At 32.4% G+C, this 7332-nt stretch overlaps 1 protein-coding gene across 1 annotated transcript in view; it reads left to right on the top strand.

Moving 5' to 3' along the window:
* Positions 1-295: 295 nt before the first annotated feature.
* Positions 296-7332, top strand: part of Hr3 (nuclear hormone receptor 3 ROR-beta) — a 451432-nt gene continuing 444395 nt past the window's right edge. The window contains exon 1 of the mRNA XM_072522734.1: positions 296-620. The gene's annotated coding sequence lies outside the window, so the exon portion shown is untranslated. The remainder of the gene's footprint in view (positions 621-7332) is intronic.

The following is a 7332-nucleotide window of genomic DNA, read 5'->3' as shown; positions in this document are numbered from 1 at the left end:
TAATAGACGTCCAGTCTTCATTTGACCTACGAAAATACAATAATTTGTTATTGAGTACACCTCGTATACGGTAAAGATTTTCTTCTCGTGAAGAATTCAAGTAACCCTCTTCTTCCTCTTATTCTTCTTCTCTTGAGCCTCGATGGTCGTGTACCGTTGCCGCAGTGACGTCGCTCGACCTATCATACACACAGTCCTGTAATCTAACTGGTCTCCAGGTGTACCGCTAACCCGCCGGAATCCGTTAAGTCTAGAGTGTCAGTGACCTTTGGTGGCTCCTCACCTGGCCAAGCTCTGTAGCCACAGTCAGTGGTACACCGTGCGACAACAGGTGCCTTCCGAACTCATAAACTCTCGAAGGACACCTACCCTCTCGAGTCAGTGCGCAACCCTTTCCGCACGAGAATTGCTGTCCTTCGCCCTTGGACGGACACGGAATCTTTGCCGGTTGACGGACGATTAGGGACTTTACACGGAACAAGAGATTTTGTTGTGACATTTCGAAAGAAAAAAGGGGGATTGTTGTTGGTTTTCTAAATTGTGTTAGTGACTTGTGTGCTATTTTTTTTCTTTAATTCACTTCTATTTTGGAATATTTATACAACGAAATAATTTGCTGGGTAAGACCATTTTATTTATAGTTTTAAAATTTGATGTTTAATTTAATTTCTTGTATATTTAATTGAATTTGCTTTGGGATGTGATTATTATAAAGAGTTTATTATTTTTTGTAGTACAAAGTATAATTTGTGATCATTCCTATAATAATTTTTGCTCATAACTACATATATTTTTATATTTGATGTGAATACTAAATACATAGTGAAAATAAAACATTATTAAGGTTTATTGTTATATTAATTTTTTATACAAATTTTAATTTTTTATGCAAATTTTTTATTTATTTACTTTAGAATAAAATCTATACCACCTTTTAATATTTTCGAGGTACCTACTGTCATTATCTATCAAGGTTATACCTTTATCTTCAATTGGTTTTGGCTTTTCCGGTTTTACATTTTTAACTTGTATGTAATGGAACGTTATGGTTAGATATGCAATCCATCCCAACTCAAGTTTGATGCACATGCTTTAGGTGTACCGTCTAATTTTATCTGTCATTTTGAACTAAACTGGCCTACCTAGATACCTAGATGACCTACCTTATAATATTAGGGTGTTCGTCATGTCCCATGTTAATTTAAAGTCCAGAGTTTTGACTATAATTTATGCATATTATCATTTATCCCTAATTCTCTGTGTTCTTGTCTAGTCTATTGTAAATTGTGTCAAACACATCTGGAAGTATGTTCCTTGGTCGTATTATATTCATGGTATCATGAAAAACACTATACTATAAAATTCGTGTCAAAATTTTCTTTGTCACTTTAATTTTTTGGATTTTTGTTTGTGAAAAGTTATCGAATCATTTTTACCTGAGCTAAGGCTAAAGCTAATAACAGTGATATTTGTAAGTACCCTGTATATCTCCTCTTTTATTAAAAAACTCATTATAGTTTTTAACTTTTAATTTCTTTAATTCTGACCTAAAATCTACTTGTCACATTACTTCATTTAAATTATCCTTCGGAACAAGAAGTTCACGCCACATTTTATAATATTTTTATATTTTTTCACGTCTGATTTTTATTTCAACGCCAGCGACTATAATCTATGTAGTCAGTCGATATACATGATTTTAAAACAGTTCTTTCCGTTCTGAGCATTCTTCTGATGTTTTAATTTCTAACTCTTTATATTTATTTCTTTTTTTCCTCGCTTTCGCTTCCGTCAACAATTATTCTAGAGGTAATAAAATTTTCATATTTAACACTGTTTTGTACGGTTTATTTCACTAAATAATTATATTTTTACAAATTATTAAGGTATCTCTGTTATTAATTTTCGTATAAAATTTATAGTTTAGTCCCCTACACACATAGTTTTAGCAACGATGTAATATGATGTAATCTTCAAATCATTCTCTAGTCATATATTTTAATTCCTGGGCACAAATAACTTCACCGTCCATAATGTAAAATGTGTATGGTCTGATCGTCCAAGGGAATTCCCATGCCATCGTATTTTGTTCGTCATTGGAAGGATACTTTATGATTACACTCTTTACGTTGTACTTTACAAACTTTACAAATGTTTGGTGAACCAATCGCATTCACTTCACTGTGAATGATCTAATGGATGGATGATTCACAACTTGGCTTAAAAGAAAAGGGCTAACGCAATAATATAAACTACAAATCGATCTGCTACTTAGACAAGAATACTCTGGTGTATTGGCTTCACCTATGGATGAGCAGTGCGGTAAGAGATGGGGTTTGCGGCTCAGTGTTACTCACTCCATAGCCCTACCAGACCATAGAAGTGTGTTTACTTAAAAAACCAAAATATAGATCTTCTTTTTCTTCTTCCTCTTTATAAACAATTCTGCTTGTTTATTGGCGGATTAATACCTCTATGGAAGGTTGTCACTCCATCTTTTGGGCGGTCGTCCAATAATTCTTCTGCCGATTGGTGATTTATCTCTTGCTATTTTGACGACACGGGCCTCCCCCAATTCTGCTTATGTGGTTATTCCATTATTTTTTTTTATTTAGTGTCCATTCGTTCATACACTGTACGTTAAATTTTCTTCTAATGCCTTCACTTCTCTTTCGATCTCTCAGCGTATTTCCTGTAATTATTCCCCAGTACTCTCATCTTTGCTGTTTTCAGTAGCCTTTGTGTTGTGACTGTGTAAGTCTTGTTTCTGAGGCATATGTTATTATTGGTCTTACACTGTCTTTATATATTCTTGACTTCATTTCAGTGTTAATGTGTCCCTGTCAGTCTATTTGCTTTTTGTACTTGATCTCTTACTTCTTTGTCCAGATCTCCATAGTTGGACAGTGTAATTCCAAGGTATTTTATTTCCATTACTTGTTCAATACTGATGTCATCAATTTCTATTTTACATCTGATTGGTTCTTTGCTGAGAACTGTTGTTTAAGTTTTCTAATTTTCTGAGTTGAGATTGTCATATTACATTCTTTTGCTCTTATGTTAAATCTGTGGACCAGTTTTTGCAGAATATCTTCATCTGGGAATATCAATATTGCGTTGTCTACGTAACAGAGTATTTTTAATTGTTTGCTTCCCATTCTATAAATCTTTCTTTGTTAACGCTTTTGATGATTTGATCCATGGATAAATTGAAGAGCATAGGGCTCAATGAGTCCCCCTGTCTTATTCCGCTGCCTATTTTTATAGGTTCTGTAAGTTGTTCGTCTATTCTAACTTCCACTTTGTTGTTTTGGTAGATGTTTTCAATAGTTTTTATGATATTTAGGAGACCTTTTCTATTATACAGAAGATGGATTACATCTTGGAGTCGAACTCTATCAAATGCTTTCTTTAAGTCAATCAGATACAGAAATGCTGGTCTATTATACTCTAGTGATGTCTCAGTCTCATGCATATGTCTCAGAGCTATGCATGAGTTATAAGAAATAAACCAGAGACAGAGATATTTGGAGGCGGACAATACACTACATCACGATGACCACTACACACCCTCTGAGGATCAGGATTAAAGATAGAAAGAGAGATAGAGAGAGAGAGAGATGTCTCAGTAATTTGCTTTATAACGAATATTGCATCTGTACACGATCTTCCAGGACGGAAACCCTATTGTTCAACTTTATCCTCTGATTTATTAACACTTGTAAAATTTTAGTTATATGTTTTAGGGTAGTATTTAACGTTAATTATACGTTAATACGTTAATACTCTGTAGTTTTCTGGCTGTTTTATATCTGATTTTTTGAAAAGTAGAATTAGTTCGCTCGTTCTCGATTCTTCTGTTCTATTTTATTCTTTTTTATTGTTTTAGAATTTTATTAATTAATTTTGTTAATTGTTCTGTCATTACTGCTCCACCATATTTACCTGCTGAGTTTCTGTTCTTCAGCTTTTTAAATATTTTACGAACTCCCTATATATTTTTATTAAGTTCTTTATTTGTGGTAATTTCTGGTGTTTCCGGTTCTAGGGTCGTTTGTGCTTCCTCCGCATAGAGTTTTTTTTAGGCAGTCAATCCATGTTTCCTTTTCTATGTGTTTTGGTTCTATTAGTTCCTTTACCATCGTTCTTTGTTCTCTTATAAAGCGCCATAATTTCTTTTGCCGACCACAAAATTCAAGTTCCATTTCTTTTGAAAAGTCTTCTAAGTGATCATTTTATATTTTTCTTACAAGTGCACGTGCTTCGTTTCTTATTGTCTTGTAGTTATGTTATGCCTCTTGTGTTTTGGTTGACATGTATTTCAGGTATACTTTTTTCTTTTCTTTGCAGTTTTCCTTCACTTTTGTACAATACCATGAAGTTCTTCGCCTTGGAAAGAAATATAGATAGATATAATAAATTTGGTTTGTCATGCATTTATTTGATAGGTTTAATTACATTAATCTCCACTGGAGATATATCCAAGATACTAATATTAGCGTTGTCATATACATTAGTTTCATGAAAACCATATGAGTTGCAAAATAAAATGTTTAAAAAGTTTCTCTAATAATAGATGTTTGTATTGAACTATGGAAACAGTATTTTTTCCGATATCTATTTTGATAGTTTTCTTTTCTCTCTGAAGATGGCAATTTTCACTTAATACGTCAATTTCTGGTTCACTTTGTAGATATTTCTATTTTTAAGACTTGTTGTTTTGGTAAATTTTAATCATAATCATTTTGTTTGCCATTATTCCTATGCGCGGTGGGCTTCCTTAATTACTGCTTGCCGGAACTTGCAACCTTTTAGTATTGAATAATTCCTGTTTCAACATTAAACATGCCCTAACTTAATTGTAACAATTTTCATTCTGGTATTAATTACTACCACCCCTAGTCTTCCCCTAATATATTCATTCTTATTTTTATTTTGTTGTTCCTTCGCCCATCTCTTATTTTTTCTTTATACTTACAGTCGATAGATAACCTCATTGTTTCAACTTCAGTTAAGTTGCTTCATTTATTCATAAACTTCTGTTGAACTTGTTATTTTCTGAAGTATTCAATTTTCCATTTAGTATTATTAGGAATTTTAATCAAGTTTAGACTCATGAAAACTTCAAAAATAGTACGGCAATTTTATTTGAAAAGTAATCAACTGAATTAATATGTTTTATCCTAAAAAAATCTTCGAGTTCATGACCTCGTTAACCTTGTCAAGAGCATTTCAACTACAAGAATAGCAATAACGATGAATGTATTACTCATCGCATAGACCCATAACCGATAGCACGATATACCGTAAATGGTATAAAAACCCAAAATCTATGTCTAATGAATATATTAATTTTCTTTTCGTTTATCCTTCATTTCTACTTAATATTGTACTAAAGTTATTTTCTTGTGGCCGTCTTAAAATAATTACTATTTTAATGGGAATAAGCCGAAATTGAAGTTTAAAATACATATACTCTCTCCGGCGGTACATACTAAAATTGGAACGATAAATAAACTTATTTTAAACTTCAATTGTGGCTTATTCCCATTAAAATAGTAATTATATTTCTACTGTTATGATTATATCTGCAGGAAATAATCTTGCTAATTCGTTTGCAATATTAACATAGTGTAGGTATACGTTATCCACCATTTCCGATATATCACGTACTCTAGGATATTTGCCTTTCCAAGATCGACCCAATTATGTCGTTCTAACGTCTTCCGCGTCCAATTTATTTCACCAGATTTGATTAAGTATTCCTCTTTTGATCCTCTTCCCTGTTTTGCTTGTTCTTGGTCTCCAAATAGTGATCCCATTGCTACCACTTTCGTCCCCTCTTCTAATTTAGTATACTGCCCATCTAGATTTTAAGGTACCTATGCGATTTCCTTACATCTTAAACGCTTGTCTTATTGCGAATCCATATCGTTATTTTCCTATCTCTCTAGTTTATCCCGAGCATACATTATCATTTTTTAGTTACTTTATGTTTTTCTATATGAGATGGTTTTCTAATCAGAGTCCACGTTTCGAAAAGGTGGCGCATAGTGGGATATGCGCATTCTGTGACTATTTCTATATCTTATATACTAAAACGCTAAGCCCTTTTCTTGTCCACCACTTTACTCAAAAACTATCTTAGATAATTAAAATATTTTTTCGGAATATTATTAGTATTACGTATGAGATTGTCAAGATATACTTTTGGTACAAAAATTCACTTCCGGTTTTGAGATGACCGGAAGTTAAAATTTACTTTAAGTTTTAGGCCCCACAATGTATATATGGATCGTAAGGTCTCGTCGAGACGAATCTAAATATGTACTATTGCGATCCGACACCGGAAGTGACCCGAAACGCGCATAAAACGTCAAGATAGAGCAAATCTGACACCGGATTCGTGATTAGCATGCAAAATTAACTGCTAAATGATATCCATGTCGACATTTGATGAACTAAAAATTGCATTCCGGTTTTGAGGTCGACTTCCATAATCACTTTTTTTTTACTTGCATTATTATTGATGAATGTTATGTATATTCTTGCTTATATTGTTTGTATTGATCTCTTAATTTCATTTCTTCTTTAAAAATTTCATTTAAAAAACTCGATGTCGAGTTGGTCCGCTAGTTTTGTTCTATGACTAGTATGTATCTAATATCTTCGTAGTTTTCCATTACTTTTGTTTATGTTTAATAATTTTAGTCCCGTTTTATGCGTTGCCCTTTATAAGTCACTAACCATTTTCTTTAAAGTTCGTACATATTATTTGATAGCAATATTATATCGTATGCAAATGTAAAGTGTATTTTACAAAATCCGTTAATATTTACTCCTCCATTTTGCCTGTTTAAAGCTTTGAGCATTTCTTCTAGTAGTAGGTTAGTAACTAGTTTCGGAGATGCTTAATTGAACTCTGAAATGAAATTCATAAAACAATAGCTGCAAATTATCATCTTTTTAAGAAGTCAACTTACGTAGCTGTAGAAAAACGTACTTATGTAATCAAAACAAAGCAGTTTTATTTAAACGTTTTAGATTGTTTGTAATGTGAAATTTTAAATTCATCGTTTTTAGGCATAATTGAAATGCCTCACATTTGTTGCCAAAACTTAAAACCGAAATTTTAGGCTATTTGTTTTGAAGATTTTAGCTTTAGTAATGAAAATACCATGGTGACTGGTCAATGAAAATGATACATTTTATTGATCTCGTGGATTAGTAAAAAAATTTTAAAATTCGCTAAACATTTATTTATTTAACACTTTTATAGAAACTGACTTCATTTGCAGCAAAATGAAAAAATTGCATACAAAAGTTGCTCTC

This window comes from Diabrotica undecimpunctata, chromosome 2 (genome assembly GCF_040954645.1).
Source record: "Diabrotica undecimpunctata isolate CICGRU chromosome 2, icDiaUnde3, whole genome shotgun sequence".
NCBI classification, from domain to species: Eukaryota; Metazoa; Arthropoda; class Insecta; order Coleoptera; family Chrysomelidae; genus Diabrotica; species Diabrotica undecimpunctata.
This window is presented reverse-complemented; position numbering and strand designations above follow the sequence as displayed.